Source organism: Diabrotica virgifera, chromosome 6 (assembly GCF_917563875.1).
Source record: "Diabrotica virgifera virgifera chromosome 6, PGI_DIABVI_V3a".
Taxonomy (NCBI): domain Eukaryota; kingdom Metazoa; phylum Arthropoda; class Insecta; order Coleoptera; family Chrysomelidae; genus Diabrotica; species Diabrotica virgifera.
The window spans coordinates 247,495,437-247,511,739 of record NC_065448.1 but is presented as its reverse complement, the minus strand read 5'-3'; the positions used below and the strand labels follow the sequence as shown (position 1 = coordinate 247,511,739).

The window sequence follows — 16,303 nt, the reverse complement described above, 5'->3', positions numbered from 1 at the left end:
CGTAAAAAAGTAACATTTATTCGAGATATTTGAATTGAGGATAGATGGCGCTATAATTGGAAAAAAACGATTTTTGAAAATTTGTACCCGCTCATCTCTCCACAAAAATGGATAACTTGACTTAACTTTTTTGGTTTTAGGACCTATAATATTCACAACCCAAGACGCTTTAGGAACTCCAAATTAGCATCCCTGGCTCCCCTACTATTAGGACTATTCAAAATTTAGTGTAAAAAATTAATCATATATGATTATTTGTTTTTAAACACCGCACCTTTAATAATTATTACGAATTAATAATTACTCCGAATTTGTCACGCCAATTTAAATCTTCGTCAAACGAACATTATTGCTAATTTGGCATCAGCGCGGCGGCAAACCGCGACTCACCTCATTTAAAAAAGTGTAGACCGTTTTGTTTCAGTATTTTGTATTTTGCTGTTTCATGTTTCAGTTTATCGTAGATAGTCTTGCGTGGTAGCAGTTGCGAGATAACAGTGCATACCGTGTTTTGCCGATATATTTTTGAATAACTTTAGTGAAAAAACATTTAATATTTAATTTAGGTTATTTTTGTTAAAGGTAAGATTCATTTATCATTATTAATACCTAATAATATTTTCGAGTTAAATATAAGTAGTTACGAATTATATCGAAAATATGATTCGATTTCAAAATCCACGTGCTAACCGCCTTTATTTAAAAAATTGCTCTGTTTATGTTTACATAATTTTCAAATTATTTTAATGTATCTGATTGTTAGTAAAATTTTGTTACATATTTTGTATTTCATTAATTTAATTTATTAATTATATTATGTATTGAAGTTTGGATATTTTGGTAGTATACTCTGTATACCTAATAAACTAGAAAAATGGGGAGGTCATTAGAAACCAAAGATCTGATTTTTGCCACGGATTTTTTCTTCCTTCTCGAATCTCCTTACACGCTTACACCATTCAGTCAGTGTGTTCATATTTAAATATTTTTCCTTGGTCTTTATTTGAAAAATTTGCTGTTCATGTTTATGTTTACATAATTTTTATTATCTATGTGCCAATTATTTTAGTGTATCTGATTGTTAGTAAAATTTTGTTATTTTGTATTTGACTAAATTAATTTATTAATCATAATATTATTGGAGTTTGGTTATTTTGGTAATACTGTATAATAAACTATAAAATGGGGAGGTCATTAGATACCAAAGATTTGATTTTTTCTTCCTTCTCAGATCTCCTTACACCCTTCATTCAGTGTGTTAAAGACATATTCCTTGGTCTTTATTTAAAAAATTGCTATTAGACAAGGCGAAAAAATGGCGATTTTTAAGGCTTAATAACTCGGTTAAAAGTTATTATTATGAAAGTCAGAAAGTGACTAAATCAAAGTTTAATGCCCCCCCCCCTACAAGATCCCGAAGAAATTTTTGTCATTATTTTATTACTAAGCGGTAATTTTTACGTAATAATATTGAGCGCCATGCACGTGGTAGGCGGCCGTAAATGTGAGTGCAAGTAAGATGCACAATTGGCCTGCCGGAGTGGCATCTCTCTCGCACTCAGCATTTGCGGCCGGCTACCACGTGCATGGCGCTCAATATTATTATTTAAAAATAACAGCTTAGTAATAAAATAATAACAAAAATTTCTTCAGGATCTTGTAGGGGGGGCATTAAACTTTGATTTAGTCACTTTCTGACTTTCATAATAATAACTTTTAACCGAGTTATTAAGCCTTGAAAATCGCCATTTTTCGTTTTTTTCAATTTTAAATTGCTTATAACTCGAAAACGATCAACTTTAGAGAAAAATTATAGGAGACCTTTTTTATCCAGAATGGTCCGAAAAACCTACAAAAAAAATTTCCCGGGACAAATATATTGATTTTTGTAATTTGATTAAAAAAAATTGTTAAAAAAAATTTTGCCCACTTTTCACGTGGGCGACTTCTTGAACCTTATTCTGGGATGTCTCACGAATGTAATTATGCAAAAACATCTCATGGGAATATTTTTCCCAACGAACCCGCCGTTTTCGCCTTATCTATATGTTTACATAATTTTCATTAAGTATTTTTGTGCCAATTATTTTAGTGTATTATTTGACTGTTAGTAAAATTTTGTTATTTTGTATTTCGTTAATTTAATTTATTAATCATATTAATGGATGGATATTTTGGTAAACTGTATAATACACTAGAAAAATGGGGAGGTCATTATATACCAAAGACGTGGTATATAATATATTTATATATTCTTCTTCTTTCTAGAATTTCCTTACACAATTCAGTGTGTGCATAGCATATTTTAATTTTTTTCTTATCTACCTTAATAGATATTTTTTAATAAAGATTCCTTTAGTTAAAGGTAGGTTCCATGTTGCGTTACCTGTTTGATTTTGCTCCCTTGCTTCATCCTAATTATGTGTACCTATGTACATACTTTTATGGGTAATTTCTAATTTCATGATTTTTTTTTTAATTTTTGAAGCTATCGATTCTGTTTTATGTCTTTCCTAATATTCACGTTTTTTATTCAGTCCCATTTTTTCTGTGCTATTTTTCTTTACTGCTTCATTTTCTATTGTCTATTGCAACATTCTCCATGTTTCACTTGAGCTGCTTGAGCATATTACGATATTACAGTCTGGACTAGAGATTTAACATATCTGAAAAGAAAAACGGGAAAAATTGGGAAAAAACAGGTTTTTTTCCGTTTTTTTTCCAGACCACTGGAAAAATTGAAAAAATGGGAAAATTTAAATATTGTTTCATTGAGACTTGAAACGTGAAAAAATATCAATTTTAAACTCGTTTAAATATATTTTGTAAAAATAACAAGAATGTGCGTGTACTTTGTACGCACGTAAGAAGTTATACTTCTACTACATATTATGTGATTTTTAAGACTATACCAAAAATTTAAAAAAATAAAATAATAAAACGCACACAAACACATTGAAAAATGCCACAAAGAAAAAATGATTTCTGAACGATAATAATTGTTGGCAAAAATTTTAAATACGCATTTTCTGAAAAAAAAAAATTATATAACAAATATACTTACAATCATAACATGCATAAAAAAATAAAAAAATAAAACTTGCATCGGGAATTGAACCCGTGAATTTCGTGCCGCTTTGACTCGTAATCGAAGCGTAGACTCACTCGTCCAATCCCACATTATTTATCATGTGGAAAAATACGGTAACTGAACGTTTTACTGTTTGACAGTTGTTTTGAAAATTAAATTATGTAGTTTAAATTTTGTGGAAGAAAATATAAAAATATAACAAAATAGTAAGAAAACAATATATTAGATGAAGATTGGTAGAACTTTTGTTGGTAATCAAATTAAGTATGTAAATCAAAGCATTACATACCTACTAGATAAATAAATCTACGCCAAAAAATCATAATTTAAAAATAAAAATCGAACCTAATTTGGGATTTCTCTCTAAAATCCGCATTCTTGAGAAAATAAATGTATGTATTTCAACCTAATCCAAATGTATAATTACAATATGATTATAATAAAAACTACTTACCAAATTAGTATGAGTTTTCCTTGTCCAAAATAGTCCAAAAGTCCAAAAATATAGGTATATGAAAACTATTTAAAAAGGCAGTATAACTATTAACTAACTTTTGTTTGTTGTTTCTTTTCACACAAATTTTAAAACGCAACAACCATAAATAATCTAACTACAGCTGTGCCACAGCCGCCATATTGAATAATTTTTGACATGTCATTTCAACATCCAATCAGAACAAAGTTATAATGCGCATGCGCCCGGTCGCTAGGTTTTCCCATATAAAAATTTACCCTCTATCGCCGGTAAAGAAGTATAACTTCAATAATAATAATATCTCAGATATAAGTACAAACATGACGTAGGTATATACGGTCAAAAATTATTATTATTATCTAATAATTCAAAGTATCAAAACCGAAACTTCAAACGTACATTATTTAACATTTAACCAAAACTCTCAGTGGTATATTTTAATCTGAGTCTGATTCTTCAGACCAAGCATCTGATTCAGACTCGAACCCTGCCGCATCGTCCTGGACGGATAAAACAACATGATTTTTGTCAGATTCTTCTAAAAGTGGATCTGGTCTAGCATCGTAAATGAATATCTGTTTTTAGTTTATAACCGAATTTAAATGAATAGGTAGCAACAACTTCTGAATTTTATCGTGTGATAATATATTTCGTTTGCTTGTATGTATGAGGCTGTGTAAAGACCAGTTTCTTTCTGAATAGGCGGAAGATGGAGATTCGTTTAAAATTCGGGAGGCAATTGGCAAAAGTGGCTGCGATGTACACAAACTTTGTCACCATATAACGGGATGAGTATTATTCGTACTATCCCTTAAAGAATTTAGACCAAAAGAATCTAATGAAGATTGGCTGCAAAGTGAATCTACTTAGAACAAAATCCGTAGATTTCTTCAACATATTTTAGCAAGCTTTCGATAAGAGAACTAGTCTGGTCAACTTGTTGAAGAATATTTAATATTTTGTCTTTTATAATTACAGAAAAAAGGCACTTCTGATAATATAGATCTATCCAATTCTACAAATTTATCGATTTTAATACGGGATGCAGAATTTGTTCAGTATATTGTAGCAAATTTAAATTTTTCCGTATTTTTCATTTTTTTCCGGAAAAAACAGGTTTTTCCTGTACCCAATTTTTCCGGAAATTTTAAATCTCTAGTCTGGACTTCCCATTTTTATTTGTCAGCCTATTTCCTTTTTTCTGAAAATTAGATTATTTTCTGCTCCTCTATCTTTTATCCTTCGTAAGGATGTAGTGGCGTCATATAAAATATGTTTGACTATTTATATCCCACGTTTGGGGGCGCCAAAATTATTGTGGTGAATCTAGTTTTCATGCTTTGTTAGTTCTGAACTAACAGTTCTGTTAGTACTGAACTATTTGTACGGTCAATAGTAGGTAGGTAACATTCTACGGTAGACTCTGCTTTTTTGATGGTCCATGTTTATGAAGCGTAGGTGGCGATAAGAAATCAGGTTATAAACTCTTCTCAGAATAAATAAGATTTTCTTTTATTTTTGAGAACGACTTCCGGAGCGGAAATCGAAACGTCAAAACATTAGTTAAATATGAATGTAATTTTTATTATATCAATAATTAATTATTGTTGCTAAATCTCATATAAACATATATTTTAGTTTAATCATCCGGTTTTTGGAATTGGTGTGTATCTTAATTTATGGGTTTTCCAATGGTAAATTATTCAGTTTATGAATAATAATTGCACCATTGCAATTTTAATTGGAGCAGTATCATTTCAATTACAATTATTGTTAACAAGTAAAATTCAATTAATAAACTATAATTAATCATGAACAATTTAATGCATCTATTAATAAAAAGACAAATAAAATATTTTACTACACATTATCCGATTAAGAGAAAGTTGTTTAGAATAAGATTAAATAATTTCATTACAAAGCAGTAATGTATATTAAGGGGTAGGAGCAAAATTTCAGGGAAGATTTTCAAAATCTTCAAAAAATAATAAATATTTTTGAAGAACTTAAACGCAGAATGAAAGACTACATTATTACCGAGGGCCGAAGGTCCGTTAGAATAAACAAAAAGCTTTTTTGATTGAAATATTTAAAATTTAATTCACATTAAATTTTCTCTTTTTTTTCAAACTTTAACTTATTAAAATAAACATTATAGAAGTTTTCAGACACTTCCGGTCCTCGGTAATAATGTTTTCTTTCATTCTGTGTTTAAATTTTTCAAAAATACTTAGTAAACTCAGGATTCGAAAAAACAAATGCAATTAAATTGCATTGGACTAAGATTTTGCGCCTGATAGTCGGAGAGATAGAAGCGGATTTTGTGCGTGATTTTTATTTTTTCTTGAATGTAGCAATAAGGTTATAAGTTATTGTTATTAATTACTGAATTCCCTTATTAAACAATTCCACAACAATACATATACTTCCGATTTCATGCTCGTCTGTCCGTCAAATGCGGTGTTTTATCAATTCCCATTTTTTTGCAAAAACTGTCTCGAATTTTGTTTTTCAACTGGCTTAAAACATTTGCTCGACCCATCGAATACGTTAAAATAGAATTTATATTGTCTACGGAAAAAATACCAGCAGAAACCACAACAGTTAAATTCATAAGTTAACGCGTTTCCCTGCGCGTAGGACGATTTCAATATGTTTTGTTTATCTTGAATATTGACGATCATGAAATTTTGATTAATGTAAAAATAGCAAAATATGAAAGGCCGCTTTACTTTGATAAAATCTCCCACCAAGCGCTTTTCTTATACAAATTGTGACCAGATATTTCAATATACGGAGAAATTGTGGAAATTGTCTTCTACTCATTTATTATTCATTTAACATTCTTCTTCTTCTGTTTCCTATCCGTTTCGGATGTTGAAATTATATTGGCAATCATAACCTTGCTCACTGCGACTGCGACTCGAAACATTTCCGTTGAGGTTTTCTTAAACCGTGTTCTTAATGATATTCTCCTTCTACCGGGTCCTCGCTTACACAATCTCCGGTTCCTTCCCGGTAGGGAAAGAGACCGGTTGGATAATCAAGAAAGCTCTGGGAAGACACAATAAACAGCGACGCACAAGCTCTTTTAGGAGTTCGTGTATGGAGAAGAGCAGCCACAGACAAACAAGGGTGGAGGCAACAAATAAAGGAGGCCAAGGCTCAATATGGGCTGTAGTGCCGTAGAAGAAGAAGAAGAAGAAGATTCCTTCTTCATTCTTCCTAGAACTTCGTTATTCGTGATTCTTGCTGTTCATGATATTCTCAGTATTCTTCTATAAAGCCACATCTCAAATGCTTCAAGTTTTTTAATAGTAGTGTCTGTAAACGTTCATGCCTCCGCTCCGTACAATAAAACAGGAAAAATAACATCTCAAATGGCTCATTTTTGTATCTAGGGATATGTTGTGGCTTTTGAAAATGGCGCTCATGTTGTTAAAGACCGTTCTTGTCTCTCCTATGCGGCACTTCCTGTATATTGCTCATTTATAATAGTTCCCAGGTAGCAATACTGTTTTACGCACTTTATCTGCGTTCCATTAATGTATAGATAAGCCCCGTTTATATTCTCCTTGCTGATAATCATTTGTTTCGTTTTTTGGGTATTAATGTTTAGTCCGTACTGTTGACTGTACTCGTTGATTCTGTCCATTAGCCTCTAAACTCCCTCTAAACTATCTGCTATCACCATGGTGTCGTCGGCATATCTAATATTGTTTACTCTTTCTCCATTTAGAAGGATGCGTTCGTCTAATCCGTATAGTAGTATAGTATAGTTGATCCAAAAGATGGCATAACCCAGACATCCAAAGTGAAAGTTATCCTTCAACACCAAATTGTTCTATATGGTCCACACAATGTCCAGAAAAAGTCACACCATTTTGAGCGTCGGGTTTGGGGGGGAGAGGGGGGAGAAATCGGTAAATTCGTAATTTTTTAAGTTTTTCGCCAATATTTCTAAAACTATGCGGTTTAGCATGAACAACCCTCTATACAAAATTGTTCTACATTAAATTTGAAATAAAAAAGGCCCTATGCGTAATCTTTCTAAAATGAATGGTTCCAAAGTTACGGAGGTAGTATAGTATAACTAGTCCAAAAAAAGGCCTAACCCAAACATCCAAAGTCAAAGTTTTCCTCCAACACCAAAATGTTCTATATGGTCCACATATTGTTCAGTAAAAAGTTACACCATTTTGAGCGTCCGGTTTGGGAGGGAGATGGGAGAGAAGCCGGTAAATTAGTAGTTTTTTTACGTTTTTCGTCAATATTTCTAAAACTATGCTTTAGCGTAAACAAAGTTATTTACAAAAATCTTCTACATGAAATTTAAAACAAAAAATGTTCTATACATAATTGTTATAAAATCAACGGTTCCAGAGTTACGGAGGGTGAAAGTCGAGGTTTTTGATACTTTTTATATTTTTTGGGCAATATTTATGATATAACTATACCAAAAACCCAGACATCCAAAGTGAAAGTTATACTCCAACACCAAATTGTTCTATATGGTCTACATAATGTACAGAAAAAAGTCACACCATTTTGAGCGTCGGGTTTGGTGAGGAGAGGGGAAGAAATCGGTAAATATAAAAAGAATCGAAAACCTCCACTTTTCACCCTCCTTAACTCTGGAATCGTTTATTTTATAACAATTATGTATAGAACCTTTTTTGTTTTAAATTTTATGTAGAACATTTTTCTATAGAACATTCCTTACGCTAAAGCATAGTTTTAGAAATATTGACGAAAAACTTAAAAAAACTAATAATTTACCGATTTCTCCCCCATCTCCCCCCCAAACCGGACGCTCAAAATAATGTAACTTTTTACTGAACAATATGTGGACCATATAAAACAATTTGGTGTTGAAGGAAAACTTTTACTTTGGATGTCTGGGTTAGGCCTTTTTTGGACCAATTATACTATACTACCTCCGTAACTTTGGAACCGTTCATTTTAGAAGGGTTATGCATAGGGCCTTTTTTATTTCAAATTTAATGTAGAACAATTTTGTGTAGAGGGTTGTTCATGCTAAACCGCTTAGTTTTAGAAATATTGACGAAAAACCTAAAAAACTACGAATTTGCAGATTTCTCCCCCCTCTCCCCCCCCAAACCCGACGCTCAAAATGGTGTGACTTTTTTGTTGGAGGATAACTTTCACTTTGGATGTCTGGGTTTGGGTCTAACTATACCATACTATAGAGCCTCATTAAAAATTCTCTCTGAGTACATAATTGGGACATCTTGGATATTAAAGCACCCTTATATGTCTTTGTAGATTTTGGCATTGAATCCGACCCGGTCCGACCGTCAATGTAACACCGTTGCCGTATCCTCTATTTTTTCATACTATCACGTTACAATTTTTTGTGATTGTGAAATGTATCATTTTTGTGTATTTTAGGTATGTTCTAATATGTTATGTATATATAGGTTTTTACTTGATTATTTTAAATCATTGTGACGTTTAACTTGCTAGAAACCTTGTAATATTGTGTACCTAATGTGTTAAAAGTAAGTAGTTTTGAAACACCAATTAAGTACAATTTATTATATTGTTGTTTTCACCAATTTTGAAAAAATGTGAAAACATTGAATTGTCCACGTCCGTCTGTCCGTCCGTCCGTCCGTCCGTCCGTCTTTTCTGTCTGTTTTCAAACTCAACTCCTCCGTCATTATACCAGGTAGAATGACAAATGAGGTGTCAAATGAAAGCTTATCCAAGAATGGTACTAAAGGTGAGAAATTTAACCTAGGCTGTCTATCGGTCTGTCTGTCCGACCGCGTATATGATTCCTTCGTCACTGTACCAGATAGAATGACAAATGAGGTGTCAAATGAAAGCTTATAATCCAAGGATGGTACTAAAGATGAGAAGTTTGACATAGGCTGTCTGTCCGCCCGTCCGTCCGACCTGGTATAGTGACGGAGGAGTTATATTCGCGGTCAGACAGACAAACGGACAGACAACCTAGGTCTAATTTCTTACCTTTAGTACTATCCTTGGATTATAAGCTTTAATTTGACACCTCATTTGTCATTATACCTAGTATAATGACGAAGAAGTAAATGTTATTATTCTATTATTCTTGTAGGTACATTTAACATTGATTGAAATTATGAAAGAAATATATAGAAAACAGCATGGCAACACTGTGATGCACAAACATAAAAAGTCAGCCACATTCAGCTGTGCCGGCTGTGCGTTACATAGGGTGCTTTAAAATCCAAGATGTCCCATAATTTGATATATCTACAAATAATTACCCCTACGTTGAAGGCACATATCCCATTGTTTCACAAACGGATGTATTTGTATACTTTGCTTAAAGAATTTTTGTGGCTGTTGTTCAAAGAATTCTTTTACAGCATTTCGTACTTCTTCAACCGACTGAAAACGATTTGCTTTTAGCGCCTTTTTCAGTGACCCAAAGATGTGCAAATCGCAAGATGACAAATCGGGACTATAGGGTGGATGCTCTAATATCCTCAATCTCTTTCGTTGTAGATTGTATTTAACTACTATAGCAACAAGAGGCCGAACATTGTTATGCAGGAGAATGACACTATGTGATAGCTTATCTGGACGTTTTCATCCTATTAGGTACTTGATGGCAGATTAATTTAAGATAATAATGACGCCTACACTCGTCGCCAGAAATTATTGACGAAAGAAAGTTATTGCCGTTTTGCCTGTATTCCGTGAATATGGCGTTGAATGTGGCATACATAAAAAAACTAGAATCAATCGAGATGTGGGTGTATAGAAGAATTTTGAAAATATCATGGACAGAACACGTCACAAAGAGGTTCTAAGAAAAATGAATATTGAAATCTTAAATGCAATTAAGACCAGAAAATTGGAATATCTTGGACATATTACACATGGATGGAGAGAGATACAAATTGCTCCAATTCATTATGCATAGAAAGTAGTCCAGGGTAATAAGGATTTTCTCGGGACACTCAAAGATCCAGGTAGCTGACTACTTTTTTAGTTATTGTATACCTATAGGAAGAAAACCTACCTGTTTACTGCCTAGAGTTCGCGTCCGTTTTTTAATTATTAACAATTTAGTACAAAAATCGCGATTTTTTCGATTTTTTTGCACTCCATTTAAAAGCTAAATAGTTGACATAAAATTACAAAATTCAATTTTTTAGAACATTGAAAAAGCTTCAAAATGCCGATTTTTGAAAGTTAAAATGTTAATTTGTTGCTACGCAAACTGCAAAATAAGTGAAAATCGTTATTTGTTAATAACTATTACTAAAACTACTTTAGAACTTTAGTGTTTCACTTAAAATTGAGTATTGGGGTACTTAACAAACCTTTAAAATTTGAGACCGATCTATTAATTAGTTTAAGAGTTATTCTATTTGTTTATCACAGAGACCTTTATTTTGCAATAACATAAGACAGAAAATAATAAAGATAGGGCAATTCTGAGTATGCCAAATGAAAGTAGAAGAGTGATAGTATTAAAATGTATTAAAAAAAGATAAAAAATTAATCAATATAATCAAAAATCCTAATGCCAAATTTTTGGAATTTTATAGTTTATAAACACTTAGAATAACTTTACAAATATTGTCCGTAGGAACAATCTTTTTATACACTGTGTCCGTAAAGTATGGAACAAATTCTTTTTTAGCTAAACAGAGCATTTTAAGAAATAATCCTGAAACACGTCGATTTTTAATTTTAATTTACCGTATTTTAAAATAATATTCTAATATACAGGGTGAATTACTTTCGAGTAATGACGTCACCGTCATTTTTTTTAAATGGAACACCCCCATTTTGTCTCAATTTTCTGATTACTCTAGCTGAGCTGATTCCAAAAATGTATCACATGTTGATTCAAATTGGTACAGGGTGGACAAAAATACAATAGCTTTGTGTGTGTTCATAAAGTAACGCGTTAGTTAAATTAACAATATTATCAAAAATACTTATTGTATTTTTGATATTTTAATTAATTTTTGATTTTAATTAATTTTTGATATTGTTAATATTTTAATTTAATATCAAAAATTAATTAAAATTTAATATTATGAGCACACACAAAACTATTGTATTTTTGTCCACCCTGTACCAATTTGAATCAACATGTGATACATTTTTGGAATCAGCTCAGCTAGAGTAATCTGAAAATTGAGACAAAATGGGGGTGTTCCATTAAAAAAAAATGACGGTGACGTCATTACTCGAAAGTAATTCACCCTGTATATTAGAATATTATTTTAAAATATGGCAAATTAAAATCAAAAATCGACGTGTTTCAGGATTATTTCTTAAAATGCTCTGTTTAGCTAAAAAAGAATTTGTTCCATACTTTACGGACACAGTGTATATTCGAAAAGCTAGTATTTTAACACGAATTTTCAAATAAAAAAAATTAGCCTGGGTTCATTAGGGACACAGTTAGCCATGTGTTTTTTTTAATTTACAGCTAATTTGTTTATAATAATTAAGGAATTTCATTGATGCCATTTTAAATAATGGGATTTTTATTTTTCGTTAAAAAATTTGCATAAACATTGTATCTTCACAGCACCCTCTACGATTTTTCAAAATTGTAGTTCAAACGGTTACTAGGGGGAACCTACGAATCTACTGATTTAAAATACCGAAAAAGCAATTTCAAACTAATACAATTTTCTGTATCTCCTGATCAACTCAATGGATTTTCATCTTTCTTTTTTTAATTTGTATGTAATTTCCACGTACATTACAAATATGCAATTTGTTTATAAATTTATTAATTAATAATCAGATTAATTTGTTTAAACAATTCTTGAAAAAATATTTTTTTACAAAAATCTATTTTTTTATTCGTAGTATCATTAATGATCATACAAAAAGTTAAAGTTCACTTTAATAAATAAATTATTTTTATTAGATTTATTGAAGATAATTTATTTATTAAAGTATACCTTAACTGTTTGTATGATTATCAATGATAGTCTGATTAAAAACATGGATTTTTGGGAAAAAATTATTTTTTCAAAAATTGTTTAAACAAATTAAACTTTTTATTAATTAATAAATGTCAAATTGCAAATAGACAAATTACATATTTGTAATGTACAGAAAAATTACATACAAATTAAAACAGAAAGATCAAAATATATTCAGTAGATCCCGAGATATAGAAAATGATAGTAGTATTAAGTTGCCTTTTTTAGTTTTTGAACTCCTGTATTTGTCGGCTCCCAGCCCCCCTTCACTTACCACGACTAGTCACCAACTGAACAACATTTTTAAAAATTCGTGTAAAATACCAACTTTTCGAATATGTATAATGATTTTTTCTACGGACAATATTTTTAAAGTTGTTCTACTTACTTAATCAGTAGACCCATTAGTACCTTTCGGTGTAGGGTCATTTATAATACAATTCATTAAATTACAATTCAATAAATTACAATATTTTACAATCTTCTGACTTGTCCTAGCTCTTAACGAACTTTCTCCATTCCTTCCTATTGGATGCCATCTGTGTTGCTTCCTGCCAAGTCTTACCCTTACTCTGCAGTATCTGCGAAATGTCACTGTTCCATTCTTTGATGGGCCTTCCTCTTCTATTCTTACCTATTGGTTTGGCTTCCCATACTCTTTTCACTTGTCTATCATTGTCCATCCGGGTTAGATGTCCGAACCATGCCAATTTTTTCTTCTTGATTGTGTCGAGTATCGGCTTGATTTTGAGTCTATCTCTTATTTCTTCATTTCTGATTCTATCTGTTCTTTTTACTCCTATCGTTCTTCTGAGGTATTTCATCTCTGCTGCCTGTATTCTGCTCTGGTGTCTTTTGTTTAATATCCAATTTTCTGCTCCATATGTCACCGTAGGTCTATATATTGTTTTGTATATTGTCATCTTGGTCTTTGTTGATATTTCTTTATTATTAAGGAATCCTCTATTTAGTGCTTGGAATAGTTTTCCTGTGTTTTCCATTCTTTTGTTAAGATCGTCCTCTATGTCTCCTTTGTTGTTGATTACTGTTCCTAAGTATTTGTATGAATTTGTCTGTATTAATTGATGTTGGTCTATCATTATTTCTATTTGATCTTCCGTCCCTTGTTTCCTTGATATTTTCATTATCTGAGTCTTCTCTTTGTTTACGTTTAAGTTGTATTTGCTTGCTTCTAGGTTCCATTTCTCTAAGTTGTATTTCAGTTTTTCTGCTGTTTCCGCAATTAATACTATGTCGTCTGCAAATATACACATCTCAGCGTTTATCATTTGCATTCTGTTCCAACCGATGCAGTATTTCTTGAAAGTTTTCTTACATTCTTTCACTATCTCATCTATTACATTTATGAATAGCACTGGGCTGAGACTTCCCCCTTGTCTAACTCCTTGAGTTGTTTCAAATGGTTCTGACTGTATATTTAACATTCTTACTGTATTTGTTGTTTTCATGTATATACTCTTTGTTGCTTCTATCAGTTCTTCGCTTACTTCCTTCTTCTTTAGGCTTTCCCATATATCTTTTCTTTTGACTGAGTCGAAGGCTTTTTCCATGTCTATAAAGCTCAGGTATATTTCTCTATTTTTCTTTAATGCTTTTTCTATTACTTGTTGCATGGTAAATATATGATCTTGTGTGTTGTGTCCTTTCCTGAATCCACTTTGTACGTCCTCTAATTTATGTTCTATTTCTTTTCTGATTTTCCTTTCTATTATGGTTTCGTATACTTTTGCTGCTACACATAGTAGTGATATACCTCTATAGTTCTTACAGTCTCTTGTGTTTCCTTTTTTGTATATAGGTATAATTACTGCATTTGTCCATTCTCTGGGTATTACTTTTCTCTTCCATATTAGGTTATATATGTATAACAATTTTTCTTTTGCTTTTATTCCTATATATTTCATCATTTCTGGTGCTACTTCATCGCTTCCTGGTGCTTTTCCAATCTTTATCTTTCTTATTGCTTCTTCTAGTTCTTCTTTTTCTATAGTTTCTGGATTTTCCGTGTTTCTTATGGATACTCTCTTTATGTGGCTTTCCTTCTCCATTGTGTTCACTTGATTTCCATTCAGTAACAGCTGGAAATGTTCCCTCCATCTTTCCATTATTGTTTTATCGTCATTTATTATTATTCCTTCCTTGTTCATTATTTGTTTCAGTTTCGTTTCTTTGTTGCTTCTTAGGTTTTTCAGTGTTCTATAAAATAATTTTACGTTTTCTGTGCTGTTTTCTTCCATTTTTTCTCCGAATTTTTCCCAACTTTTCTTTTTCTCTTTCCTAACTATCTCTTTAACTTTTGTTCTTTTTCTCTTATAATTTTCATATTTTTGTTGTGTTTTGTCTTGTATGTATTCTTTCCATAATTTCTTCTTTTCTTTTATTTCTCTTTTCACTTCATCGTTCCACCAAGACGTTCGTTTCCCTCTGTTGTTATTTCTTGTGGTTCCACATGTTGATTTAGCTGTTTTTATCATCGCTTTTTTAAATTTTCCCCATTCTTCTTCTATTGTTTCTGTTATTATATGTTCATTGTCTATTTCTTTCTCTAGCCCTTCTGTGTATCTTATTTTCGTTGTTTCTTCCCTTAGTTTATAAATTTTTATTATTTCTTTGTGTTCTCTGTTTATGCTCTCATTTCTTTTTATTTCTTTTCTTTTGCTTTTGAATGTGGTTTCCAGTAGATAGTGGTCACTACCAATTTCATAACTCCTTTTCACCCTTACGTCTCTTATCCAGTTCTTCTCTGTTTTTTGCACTATAGCATAGTCTATAATTGATTGTTCGTCTCTTGATTTGACTTCTCTTGTGATCTTGTGTATCCTTTTATGTTGGAAGTGTGTGTTCATAATCACCAGGTTATTGTCTAGACAGAATTCAAGTAGTAATTTTCCATTTTTGTTTATTTTTTCCTCCCCATACGGTCCGATGACATTGTTCCATTTTTCTGCTTCTTTCCCCACTCTACTGTTCATGTCTCCTGTGATCACCATTTTCTCTGTACAATCATTTATCACTTCTTGTAATTTGTCCCAGAACTCATTCTTTTCGTTTTTTGTTGCGTCTTCATCTGGTCCATAGCATATGATTAGGTTTGTATTGGTTTCCTCTGTATCCATATATATGTCTACTCTTAGTATACGTTCGTTGTAATATATCCAATTTTTTACTTTGTTGATACTCTCCTTCTTAATCAGGCACGCTACTCCTGCCTGAGCTCTCTTCGTTTCTTCCACTCCACTGTATATTAGTAACATTCCGTTTTCTAATATTATTGATCCTCTTCCTTTTTTCTTTGTCTCTGTTATAGCTACTATTTCAATGTTCTTATCTCTAATTTCTTCCCCCAGTTCTATTTCTTTCCCATTTATACCTCTTACATTCCATGATGCCATTTTCAAAATTGTTCTGTTCTTTTCTATGTTTAAGTTGTACTTCAGTTTGTTTTTCCTTACGTTTGTGTTATTATCTTTAAATCTGGTCATGTCCCTGTTCTTTGCCTGTTTTGTTTCTCGGTCCATCATTGTGTTTTCTACAGCTAGTTTTTTGAACAAGTTGGTTCTGTATTGTATGTTACTTTTTCTATCCGGCTTGTTTTTTGGTTCCATTTCCACTTAATGCCTTCAATAATTATGAATCCATATCCAATTTTTGTCCTTTTCCCATTAGTCTTTTCCTCTGCTGCTATCTTCCTAAGGTTTCTTTGTATTTCTATCTCTTTTAATGTTAGGTCACATTCTATATATA

The 16,303-nt window shown here is 31.7% G+C and overlaps 1 protein-coding gene across 1 annotated transcript in view; it reads left to right on the top strand.

Moving 5' to 3' along the window:
- The first annotated feature begins 376 nt into the window (after positions 1-376).
- Positions 377-16,303, top strand: part of LOC126887498 (sialin) — a 142,776-nt gene continuing 126,849 nt past the window's right edge. The window contains exon 1 of the mRNA XM_050655104.1: positions 377-582. The gene's annotated coding sequence lies outside the window, so the exon portion shown is untranslated. The remainder of the gene's footprint in view (positions 583-16,303) is intronic.